This window comes from Rhineura floridana, chromosome 8, assembly GCF_030035675.1.
Source record: "Rhineura floridana isolate rRhiFlo1 chromosome 8, rRhiFlo1.hap2, whole genome shotgun sequence".
NCBI classification, from domain to species: Eukaryota; Metazoa; Chordata; class Lepidosauria; order Squamata; family Rhineuridae; genus Rhineura; species Rhineura floridana.
Window position 1 is genome coordinate 39272393 of NC_084487.1, and position 13318 is coordinate 39285710.

Sequence of the window (13318 nt, forward strand, 5' to 3'; positions counted from 1 at the left end):
CTATGGGGCAGTATATAAAAACAATAAATAAACAAACAAACAAACCATGATGATCAAACTATGGTTCGTCTCTCCCAAGTTTGACTTGTGTTCCAACTGTACTTGCCTAACACTGTTGTAGTTTGGTGAGCATCTGTTTGGTGGCATGGTCAAACAAACCATGGTTAAGGATACAAGCATATGACAATAAACATGGTTTCAGATTGTTGTTAGTTGGCAATAAACAAACCATAGTTATGCCACTGAACATGCTTCACACATAACATTAAGCTATGGTCTAATAAATCATAGTTCAATAAATCATGGTTTAGTGTTGTGTGTGAACCAGACCAGTGCTTTCTTTCACTTTATCACAATGTAATCATTGCCCTCTAGCAAATTTGTGTCCTCTAGTATGCTAGCAATAATCACATCAGATGAGAGGCCAGCACAGAAATATTGAGAGTAGAACTGAAACTTGAAGACATCATTTCCTCAGCCCACTCTTGTAATTCTGCCAGTTCTCTCTGAGTCAGAAGTACAGGGAACTGCAATGCAAACGAAGAACAGATGCAGTGAGCCCAGAGACCATTCTGAATGCAGCAGAAACTACTGCTCAAGAAAGTTACAGCAGGGACTTGAGTTGATCAAGATGGCATCACAAGTTCCAAAGGAACAGGTTTAAAGACTTATCCTAAGATTTTTAAGTACCTCTTTTTTTATTATTAAAATACATTTCACTAATTTCATTAACCAGTGCATCTTTTAAAGGGTGAGGGGGTGGGGAGCTGACAACTACATCTCCAAGTTCCAATTTGATCTTGCTCTGGCAGAGAACTCATTGCAGGAGAACAGTCTCAATTTCTCACACACAGAGCTATTATTTCTGTTGATGCTGCCTAGCCAGAAACGTGCAACAGTATCTAATTAACCCCCCCCCCCATGCTGGGAGTCTCCTGGCACTCATATATCTATGAATGACAAAGGCTCGTGTATGCACCAGCCCTTAGCCTGTGGCAGCAAAGGCTGCAAAGAGTCTTATGGCACCTTGGAGACTAATTTTTTTGCAGCACTACATTTCATAAGCAGTAGCTTCCTTCATTGCATGGATCAGAATCTAAAGTCTGCTGTTGCAAAGAAGCTGTTCAATACATACATATCATCAACATATTTACATATTGGGAAATATTCAGGAGCAGTATCAATATGTACATATTTCTAAAGAGAGCCCTAGAGCATATGCACACTGGACACACAAAGTGAGATTTATGTATTTATTTATACTTTTTGGTGGGGAGGCAGGTGACGGTTTATACCAAATGGTTGGTAGGCATAGTGAAGTTCATGATACAGCAACAGCTAGTCATATTGAGCCACACACTAGTCTTGTTGGACATACATGAGAATTCTTTCATAAGCAACCTTTTTGCAATTAATTTAAACAGTCTAAAACGACAGTTAACCAACAGAGCTAAATAAAGCTTGCAAATTAAAACTGCCATCCAGAACTGAGGCTAAGTTCAGAACAGGGTACACAGAAAGGCCTGTCAACAGGTGAAAATTGGGGACACTCCACAAGACACGTTTAACAGTGAGGCATTCACATGGGTGGGGTCTCCCCCGCCTCAATAGATACTGATAAGTATCCTTAATTACTTTATATTACAGTTTCTGTAGAACAATAAAATCCATTTGGGGAATTTCTGCTGGTTTAAGCTACTTTGTATTATTCATCTGTTATCTTTTCGGCACCAGGTCAAGACTTTCCTCTTCTCCCAGGCATTTTAACATGTCTTTTAAATTGTTTTAAATTGTTTTTAAAAGATGTGTTTTTAGATTTGTATATTTGTTTTTAATGTTTTTAGTTATTGCAAACCGCCCAGAGAGCTTCGGCTATGGGGCGGTATATAAATACAATAAATAAATATATACAAAAATAAATAAATATTTAACAAAATTTATATACGGCTTGAATGTAAACACTTCTACGTGGTTTACAAAAACATTAAAATTATCAATAAAACAGTTAAAAAGTCATTACTTTTTAAAAACAAAAGTAAAAATAAGTAATTAAAATATTTCAGACAATTAAAACAGCTACTAACCAAAGAAAATTAAATCAGATCAACATCTTAAGCATCTGGATAGGCTTGCTTAAGGATGGAAAACGGAATATCGGTGGACAGCAAAAGAGGTTTAAAGATGTTCTTAAAGTGAATCTAAAAAAATGTAACATGAGCATCGAGAACTGGGAAGTGTTGGCCCATGAGCGTCCCAAATGGAGGTCAGCTATTATCAAAGGTGCTATGGACTTCGAAGACGCACGAATACAGGGCGAACAGGACAAACCAGCTAAGCGGAAGGCACGTGTGTGGATCCAGAATTGGTCTCCACAGTCACTTACAGACCCACTGTTAAAGACCTTATCTTGGAAGACAATCTTACTCGGCCACGAGTGATCACCAATGAATGAATGAATGAATGAATGAATGAATGCTTAAACAAAAAAGTTTTAAGCAGGCACAGAAAGCAATACTGCAAAGGTGCATGCCTGATGTAAACAGGCAGGGTGTTCCAAAGAGTAGGTGCTGCCACACTAAAAGAACAATTTCTTGCAAGTGCAGAACAGTATAATGTGGCATAAATACATTTTTCTTCATCTTCAAAAAGGAAATATCGGGGGGGTTAGCCTATTTAGTCTATTTTGCATATTTTATAATAAGAATCAACACATCGTGGGTTTTTTGTACTGTTGGCATAATGTATAGTTTTTTATCAACCCTTAGTTGAGCCAAGACAACTTCCTTCAATTTTTAAGTGATACATTTGACACCAACTGATTTTAAAATTTGTGTCAAGAATGTGTAAGCTGTATGTTCATCCAAAAGTAGAATTCAGGGTAGCAGAAATAAAAATGGAAAGTACATAATACAATATTAAAACAAAGATCAGTTAAAAACAAATAGAACAAAACTTATTCAACCAACTAAAAATACAACTTAAAATGCCTGAGCAAAATAATAAGGTCTTAATTTGGCACCAGAAAAAAACCACAGTATTGGGGAGCAGACATACCTTCTGCAGAAAGACATTCCAAAGTCAGGGTACAACCACAGGGAAGGCCCTCTGCTTGTACATGCATTGTGGGCTGTATTCTACTAACATGCCCATCACTGTGAGGATTACCGCTAGTATAATGGGACTTCCTTCCCCCATCTCCTCTCCCTGTGCACGGCACACCCTCTCCCCAAATCTGATCTGGAGGGTTGGGGAAACTCCTAGAACAGATTTAGGGGGTACACAGGGGGAGGTGAGGGAGGGAAAGTTGTGTTGCCCTAGCAGTAATCCTTGTGCTGATGGGACCCTGACTTAGTGCTATATTGGATACAACCCAGTGTACTCATCATGCCTCCTTCGGATGAGCCACCGGGGGACAAGGAGGAGTGGCATGCCGCAGCAGACCCAGAGGAGGGAACTAGCAGCCTTATCAAAGACTCAGCCCCTGACCTCCCACTGAAAAATGATCAAGACACAGCTAGAGCCCCTCAGTCAGAATCAGAGAGTGAACAGGAGGCCCCTCTGACCCCTACAGAGTGAAGATGCCAGCGTGTAGCAGAGCAATGCAGGCATTCTGGCAGTTTAAGATTGCAATCAGTCCTCCTACTTCCAGGAGCTTCCAATCACCTGCACCAGGGAGTGGAGTTCAAAAGGCCATAAGAGGCCTTTAACCCTCCACTGGAAGCAATGCTGGACCCCAGCTTCTGACCTACGCCAGCACTGCCCACAACTTGAACCTTGTGTTACTGGCCCAGACCTACATTTGAGATATACTCTGGATACACATTTTGGACTTCCCCGTTGGTAAAGACTCTTTTCCCTGCTTTCCCTTATCCACACCAAACCTCTAGAAATTTACAGCCTGATTACAACCTGAGTGGTTATCAAGTAACTGTTTTACTATGGCCATAAACTACAACTGCGCACCTGGCAAAGTCTGACAGTACTTCTCCTATTATTGCAATGTGCTCTATGTTGGACTGCCCTTGAAGACAATTCAGAAACTTCAACTGGTTCAAAATGCAGAGGCCAGATTATTGGCTGAGGTTCTACTTAGATCTCATATAACCCCTGTTTTAAAATAACCGCACTGCTTACCAATTTATTTCTGGGCCTAATTTAAGGTGCTCATGCTAGTGTTTAAAGCCCTAAATTACTTATGTCCCAAATATCTGAAACACCATCTCCTTCCCTACTCGGGTGTTGAGATCAGCAGAAAGGACCCTCTTTATAGTTCCATCACCCTCAGAAATATGTGGGCTGGTGGCCTAGAAACGTGCATTCTTTGTGGCAGCTCCTAAGATGTAAAATTTCCTCCCCGGGAAAGTGTGCCTAGCACCTTCATTCTACAGCTTTCATTGTATGCTGAAGACGCACCTCTTCACCCTGGTCTTTGACATACGAGACATGTATTTTAGGACCTCACATCTGAGCTGCATGATCCAGGAAGTTGGGTGGGGAAGATGCCTCCCTGAAAACCCCAGAGAATGGGAATTTAGAGAAGGAAAAATTCACAAAAAATGCAGAGAATGGGAATGTAGAGAAGAAAAATTTCACAAAGAAACACACAGTGGAGGGTGGCCCATTAAGCCAAATGGGCACTTCTCCATCAACCTCAGTCTTCCCTCAGCCAGCCCCTTCATATTTATAACCAATCCAGGGAGTGGCACGGCCTGTCGGCTTCCTCCTCCTTAGTGTTGCCCTTAATGAACTCAGCAGGGAGGAGGATGGGGACAAAACTAGAAATAGTTGGCTCTACCTCTCATTGGCTCTGGCCCCACCAGTCCCAATGGACACCAACCCCAGTGATCACACATGATACTTACAAATATGATGGCTTCTCTAAAAAGGGCCTTCTAAGTCATTTGTTTATTCAAGGAAGGAAACAACATTGCCATCCACTTCTGGCGTGTCTTCATTGCCACTGTGAGGTACTGAGAAGAGGGTGGGCTGGGAAACAAAGATGATAACAGCCATGAAGCTGGTAAGCATGCTAATGTAACAAAGGCAGGAAGGAAATAACCTAATAGAATTCTTCCAGGGAACTACTTATAGTATCTATTTTCTCTTATAGTGTCCGCTATTTCTTTCTGGGATCTGGCTGTCATCAAGACAGTATCCATGAGCTCTTGTTGCTAGATGCCACTCTGAGGTGGCTAAAGTTATGCAGAAGCTGAGCTACTCAGCCTGTTTCTTCTTTGCCACTCTGAATGGAGGCTGGCATGTTCCCTGCCATAGGGAAGGCAGATAAAGCTGCTTTGTAGCTTTGGTCCTCAGAAACCTTCCCTATGCCTTTCTCAGCCACATAAAAATGTAAGAAGAGTCTGCTGAATCAGGCCAGTAGCCCATCCAATGCAGCAGCCTGTTCGCATAACAGCCAACCAGATGCCCATGGGAAGCCTGCAACAGCAACTCATCCCTCCTACGGTTTCCAGCAATTGGTATTCAGAAGCATATTGCCTCCAACTATGGAAGCAGAACATAGTTCCTCCAGTTCCCTTTAAAAGCCACCCAAGTTGGTGGCCATCACTGACTCTTGTGGTGTCGTGAGCCCTGCTGGAGGGGGATGGACTGACAAGAGTGAAGCGGAGGAGGGGGAGGACTTAAAATGGGATGTTCAAGCCAGTGAAGGGCTGAGCAGAGAGTGGGACTCAGAAGGCACCCTAGTTCTGGACTCTGACAGTTCAATCCCAGCGGCTCCAGATAGCCCTGTGGAGAGTCAACCTGACCAGCTGGTTGTTTCCCAGCCTGACGCTCCCCCTCTCCCTGCGCCCACATCGCCCGCAGGCAGCCCTCCTCCCTCTGAGGGGGAAGACGGGATAGTGATGGAGGCTCTGCCTTCGCCTCATGGCAGGAGGTGAATGCGGCGGGAGATTCAACAGACACAATTGAGGTGGAGTCTTCACCTGTGCACGCGCTCCCAACAGTAACAGTTGGCACACACAAGCAGGGTGCCCGTCTAGCCTTACTTAAGTTGAGTGAGGGGGGGGAGTAGTTGCTGAGTCAACGTCTTAATGCCACATTGTGCCTAGTTAGTCCTAGAGAGTGCTGAGTTCTGAGTAAGCCATAGGTAGATTCATGAAGCGCACTCAACTGAAACTTTCTGTTACTGCAATCAAAGAAAAAAACACAGTAGTTTCTGAATCTGAGTTCTTCAAATTTGGGCAAGACATGTGGGAGCCAATTGCATAGTTTAACTATGTGCTCTGTGAAGAAGTACTTTCTTTGTCTGTCCTGAAAAAAGCCACAGAGGAAAATGGTGTTCTCACTTTCAAGTGGGGGTGGGTTTGCCCACACCCAAAAAATTAGCGAGAGGACTCGTGTTGGGTGTGGGGATGGTGTGAGGCAACATCGTGCTTCGGGGGAGGGTGCGGGGCGGTCGTATTTAAGACCGCTCCGCCCCCTAATTCTTGCGCTCATGTTTTATCGTGCTAAGGAGAGTGTGTGCGCAATCGAATTTGGGTGCAAGGCCTGTCTGTTGCTGTGGCCTGGTTGCTGCGCCCTGATCAGCGTGGTTGGTGGCAGCAGCGACTAGTGTCTTCCCTGCGATGCGGTGGGGCATCAGGAGAGTCGGTGCTCTTGCAGCGACGCCTTCTTTCTGACCCTCCGCGGGCCTGAAGCAGTTGTTTGGCGCCAGCGCACCCTCCTATCTCTTTCTCAATGGCCTGGCGAGGCATCGGGAGAGTCGCCTCCCTTGAGGCTGCGCAACAGCGGGAGCGCAATCACGGGAGCGTGTTCTTTTTCCAGCCCCCACCCCATGTGCATCCGACAGTTGTTTGGCGCTACTGCACCAGTCCCTTAGTCGGGCCTGTGGGCTCTGTGGGTCACGTTGGTTGGCGCGGCTAAGAAAATATAGTTGTACTTATGTGTTTCTCCTGACAAGCAAAACAATAGCAGAGTGGGGATTTTAGATCAGGGAGATAGCATGGAAGGGAAGGCTTAACACCCCTCTTCCAGTGTCATTGCCTCAACACAATTTCACTGCTCCCCTCCCTTTTAAAAGTGATGAATAGACTTAGGAACACCCAATATCTTGTCTAATTGATTCTTGGCTGAGCAACTATTCTGTTTCCAGTCAATAGGTGGAAACAAGCATGACATGTTCAGAATATTAAAAAAGAAAAAAAATGGGAATTGTAGTCTAGAATGGATTTGGGGAAGTCCAATTTTGTAAGAACTGGCTCCTCCAAATGGAACTTATACAAATGGAAGCTCTGATATGTGTGACTGATATCTGTAATGCAATGTGTGATCAAGGCTTCTGCCATGCAAATTGTAGCCACGTACTGACTTTATATGTGCATGCTAATGCATGCATTGCATGCTCATGAATGGAATCATGTTGGGTGGCCCATCAGCTATATAATCAAGAGCTAGCACTTGAACTCCAGCACAAATAGTGTCACTGCTGTATCTGGATTACTATTGTTAGAAGAAGGGGAACATTAAGTACTAGACGAATGATAGATTATTGATTCATTTTTTTCTTATTTATAAAAATTAATGCCACTTGATATAACAATACAAACAGCATTCAATAAAATTACCTTAGCAACTGAATAAAACAAGATAAAAACACGACAAGCTGTTATTCAACGGGCATTGACACTTCCCCCCCTAATTATTCAGTAACAGGAATAAACCTTGCAGTTTAAGAACGTACCTGTTGCCAACAGATATTTCTATCAAACTTTAAAAAGCAGGGAAATTTGGGCAGATATGTTACACTCAGATTTCAAGATCAGCTGTAAATCTATTCATATTTTCAGTAAAATTGGTAAACCTGATTCTTATGTGCATTTTTCTGACTCTGAAGTACTGATTGTGTTTGGTTTATTGACTCCCTGCAGCACATTAGCAAAGAATTGGGTTTTGCTGCTTAATGCTTATCTCCTGTTTCAGCAGAGCTCACCCATCTCTTGTGCCATTTTGGGATGCATTATCCAGGGATGTATTTGACTTCTAGCTAAGTTGCAATATGACCTGCAATATGTGCTGCCTTGACTAAGTTTCCTGGCTGAATGTCAAAGAAGGAAATTAGACAAGGTAATTATTATTTACCTGTCGTTGTGAAAAGAATTTTCTGTTGTTGTTGTTAACATGACTCTTTTACTCGCCTGCCAAAGAGTTTAAGGTTCCATACTAGGTTTTGCCTCCTGTCCCATGCTCACACATTTATACCCTTACAACAACCCTGTGAGATGGGCTAGGCAGAGAGTGATTGGCCAAAGGCCACTCAGAGAGCTTCAGATGAGAACTTGATTATGAGTCTTCCTATTCCTTGTCTAACACTCAACCTATTGCTCTGCATTGTCTCATTCTATAATATCTTTGGGATATTACAGGATAGATTCCCATTAATTTAGCAATTGCAGGGCAGTACAATATCTCAGAGAGGAGGTCAGGTCTCCTGCTCCCCTGGTTTTTAGGAAGGATTTGGGATCCCTTATCAGGGACCCAGGATCCCGATGTGGGCACATAACCAGGCTTCTATAAGGAGCATATAAGGTGGCCTTAAAGCTCACTAGGTAATTGCTGCCAACAGGATATCGGGTCCCTTCCCCCCCCTTGCTAAACCTTTGCATCTCGACCCTTGGCACTGTGCCTAAAAAACAGCCGGCTCTTCTTTCTCAGTGCACTACCTGGATAATTTTGTTCATTGGCCCTCCTGTTACCAGCCAGTATGCCCAGCTGGTAGCTGCCTGTATAGTTCTGGTGGATGATTTAGGCGTTTCCCTGGCCCCCCAAACGTCAGAGGGCCCATCTACCCGCCTTACATTCTTAGGTATCAAACTGGATACTGATGCACAGTGTTCAAGGCTGCCACTACAAAAACGTCAGGCCTTGAGGGATAGGTTGTGGTTGGCTGTGAGTGTCAGGGAACTCACATTGCAACACTTACAGGAAATTGTCCGCCATTTGGTCTTTGCCTCAAAGGTTGTCTCACTTGGCAGGGCATTCCTCATTACATCTGGGTGTCAGCTGGTATGAGAGAGGACCTTCAGACCTGGCGCTCCTTCCTCGATGAGTTCAATGGAGTCTCCTTCTGGCCCCAGGAGATGTTGTTAGAGGCAAAGCTCTAGGTTCAGTCTGATGCAGCTGGCAGTTTGGGGTTGGACTCATCTTCCGGAATGAATGGTGTGCTGATAGGTGGCCCATTGGCTGGCACGGGGCAGGGGTTACTTCTGACTTGACCTTCCTGGAATTTTTCCCTATTGTTGTGGTGGTGCACGTGTGGCCTCTAGTATTCCAGAACCGTACAGTACGATTTTGGTGTGACAATCAGGCCACTGTCCAGGTTATTCACACTCAGACTTCTTGGTCGGCACGGGTGCTGTGTCTGGTTCAGGTCTTTGTTCTGCAGTGTTTACGTTTCAACATTCTTTTCATGGCCGGACATGTTCCAGGCCTGCAGAACAGTATTGCTGGTGCACTTTCTCGCTTCCAGATGGAGAGTTTCTGGAAGCTGGTTCCCGGCGCTTCACCGCTTACCAGTGCACTTGTTCTGCATTTTGGAAGTTTCGAGTGGATACAGGCCTACAGCAGTAGTGGCACATCCCTGTTAGCCACCGCATGCAATTTTTATTCACTTCACAGGCTAAGGGTAAGGTGGTCAGCACCCTTACTGAACAGTTCTCGGCACTGGCATTTCAGTCAAAGACCAGGGGCCTTCCTGAGTCCACAGCTGACTTCAAGATTCATAAGATGCTTGAAGGTAGGAGGCAGCCATTTACTCCTGATGTTATGGGTCAGTTGCTCAGCCAGTATCAGGGCCTTGGTTCCTCTCCTTTTGAGGTAACTCTTTACTGCAGCTGCTCTTACTGCTGTTTATGGTGCATTTCGCCCCAGTGAGCTGTTAGCTGATTTGAAGAGGGATCACCCCGCCAGGGCCCTGCAGTTCAGTGATTGTGCTTTATCAGACTCAGCAGCCTGTCTTATGCTACAGATGTCTAAGATGGATCAAAGGGCTAAGGGAAAACAGGTCGTGGTGGACCAGCCTGCAGGGCTTGGTTACCTCTTTATTCATCAGGATGGGATGCCGCTCTCACGTTTTCAATTCTGGGCAGTCCTCAAGTGTGCTTCGTTGTCATCGGGCCATGACCCAAATTTTCTCTGCCTTCATCTCTCGGCTCCGGATATACAGGCACATGGCAATCTGCAACCTTTTGAAGCCTTCATCCGGTATTGATTGGGACGTATCTGGTAAAGGGGCAGTTGGCGAGATATGGGCGATAGTGCTTTGGCGGAACCCCCCCTCCCGGCAGATAGCACTCTGCATTTGCATGGTTCCAAAGGATGGAGGTGTGCTCTGTAATGCAGCCTAGGGCAGATAGCAATCTGCAAATTTACAGTCAATTGCAGCTGGAGTGCACATACGGCACCCACGGGCAGATAGCGATCTGCATTTGCATGGTTCCAAGGGATGTAGGCATAATGCAGCCTAGGGCAGATAGCGATCTGCAAATTCACAGTCAGTTGCAGTTGGAGTGCACATACGGCACCCATGGGCAGATAGTGATCTGCATTTGCATGGTTCCAGGGGATGTAGGTGTGCTCTGTAATGCAGCCTAGTGCAGATAGTGATCTGCAAATTTACAGTCAATTGCAGTTGGAGCGCACATATGGCACCCATGGGCAGATAGCGATCTGCAAATTTACGTTCAATTGCAGTTGGAGTGCATGTATGGCACCCACGGGCAGATGGTGATCTGCTTGTTCTGGTTCTCTTGTTATTTGCACTTGAAGTTGAGGTGTTATTAATTGTTTTTTCTTCCCTTCCCCTAGGTGCCGGGAACTTGCCGGACCCAGAGAGTGTCCTGCAGTGTGGGCATTCCATTCTCTTTTGGGCCTTTGAAAGTGCGCCATCCACCGACATGGGAACCCAGCTCCGTCTTTCCGCTAGGGCCAATTTGCGCTGGTGGGCTAGGAGGGGCATCCTAGGGGGCAAACTTCCCCCTGACTTGTGTTGTGTGTTTTCGGCCAGCCCTTCAGTTGACATCTTGGTAATTCAATTGGGCGAGAATGGCCTTGTTCAGTGACCAGGGCTAGATTTGTTTTACAGGGTGGTGCAGGATTTGGAATGGATCAGATTAAAATTTTCCCATCTTCTGGTCATCTGGTCTGCGCTTTTGGTTTGCGCAGGATGGAGGGGAGCAAGTTACCCTAAATAAAATCATTACAGCCAGGCCGGGGGGGGGGTGAACCGGAGAATTAAGAAGCTTTTCCTGAAAGACGGATGCGGTTACATTCCACATCTAAGGATCTGTGTTCAGTTTCCCCAACTGTTTCATGAGGATGGGGTTCACCTCTCTGAACCTGGGTGAGGTATGTTCCTGGAGGATTTACACAAGGGGTTGTCGGAATTGTTGGGGTTGGTGGGGCGAGGTGTATAAGCACAAGCTGTACACCTCTCGTGGCATTGAGTTCGGACAGGTGAGAAATTTGGGGGAGAAAGATGTAGGTATACTGGGGCATTATTGAGTAGGATGCCCCTCAGGACTTTTGCAGGCCTCCCAACTGCAGGTAACTGGTGGGTGTCCATGGGGATTGTCATGCGCATCGGGGTGAACGCATGTACAGCGGGGCCAAGATGCGCATGAGAATCCACGCCCAAGGCTCATTAGCAAGGAGGTAGCCCATATCCTTGCTTGAGAACCCACAGCTATCAGTTGTGATACATCCCCAGGAGTTTGGGGGGATTCCATCCCCACCAGCAATTCCCCACCTGCCCATGTGTTATATGTTGATTGGATATGATTTGATATGTTTGAATTCTGATTTGAAATATGTTATATTTCATAAATGTAATGGTGGCATTGTGAGGAACTGCAGGCCATTCTGCTGCTTTTCTGTCCTGTGAAGCACCTCTCTTCCTCAGAATTAAAGGAACAGTCAAGCAAGAGAGTAAAAAAAATATGGATCGATTTTATTTTGAAAGTATGCACACATTTTTCATGAACTCAGGTATAAGTCCAATGAAACCCTGTTACCTGCTAGGCCTGGCAGGGTCAAACACGATGGGTTTGGGAAGATGGGCAGCACCCTCCCCTTTGTATCCTAGCAATTTCACCCTCCCTGTAGCAAAGAACTAAAGCTTTCACAGGACAACTCACTCTCCCAAGTTACTTTTGGAAGATGCACCTTTATATCCTCTCAGATGCAATAATAAATAATGTAACAAAAGCAACACATCTGTCTATTTTGAAGAGAAGGGGTGGTATTCAGTGCTAGTCCTATTCAGAGTAGACCCACTGAAGTTAATATACAGGACTAAGTTACATTTATTAATTTCAATGGTTCTACTCTGAGTAGAACTTAGCTGAATACAGCCCAACATGCTCGTGGGGAAATATTTCAGAAATGGTTGCAAATCATCTAAAAAAGGAAAAGATAAATGAATTGCTCTTCCAAAGCTATCATTCCCAAGCAACGTATTATCATTCAGCACAAGTGTGACCCCTCCCTTTTTTTAAAGTCATGGATATTGACAACTCAAAAAGCAAAGCAGGACTGGAGTTTTATCCAACAAAGTGCTCATGTATGCTCATGCATACCCTTAACTTAAACCACACATGTTCAAATCACTCTCTCCAAATGTGTGTTTAAGTGCTCCATGGAAAAGGGATCACTACTAGCACATTCAAGTTACACTTGTGTAATGGTGTTTTGTAGTCTGAAAAGGATCGAGTGGAGAGATGAGGATTCTTCAGCCTGATTGCATCATGCTACAAATATTACCATAAAGCATTCAAATTAAAATCCACAAGTCTAAAACATGCTTACTAGAAAGCATGCCCAACTGAATTCAGTATCTAGGGAATTTTACTTACAGTCTCAGCACGGGGACATTATTCTATGAATGCATTTTTTACATAATTGGTATAACAGCAGAATTCAGAGTTTTACAATTAATGTTAAATCAAAGAATGCTTAGAAGGGAATGCTAATAACTGGGTGTGGAGCTTTAAGAAAGATTATAAAATAAACTTGAGGGTCAGGGAGAAAACTACTGAAGATACCTTACTGTAGTCCATTTCTGTTAATAGGTGTCCCTACCACTTTCCAACCCAGAGTTGTGTTCTGGAACAAGGAAAGTTTCCTTAGTACATATATCTTGCCAGAAAGTGCTTAAGATACAGGCACTCATAGAAAATACAACTCCTCAGTGGATGGAGTTCAGGGATGGAAAAGCTGTGGACTCCCAGCCTCAACTATCACATCTGATGGTCAGGGATAATGAGAGCTGGAGCTCAACAACATCTGGAGGGCCATAGGTTCCCCT

General features: G+C 44.6%; 1 protein-coding gene across 6 annotated transcripts in view; it reads right to left on the bottom strand.

Annotated features, from left to right (window-relative positions):
- Positions 1-13318, bottom strand: part of LARGE1 (LARGE xylosyl- and glucuronyltransferase 1) — a 583138-nt gene that overhangs the window by 512050 nt on the left and 57770 nt on the right. Inside the window, exon 2 of one of the 6 annotated variants that reach the window (XM_061638975.1) lies at positions 4863-4986. The exons of the other annotated variants lie outside the window; for them this stretch is intronic. The gene's annotated coding sequence lies outside the window, so the exon portion shown is untranslated. The remainder of the gene's footprint in view (positions 1-4862; positions 4987-13318) is intronic. 6 annotated transcript variants of the gene reach the window in all.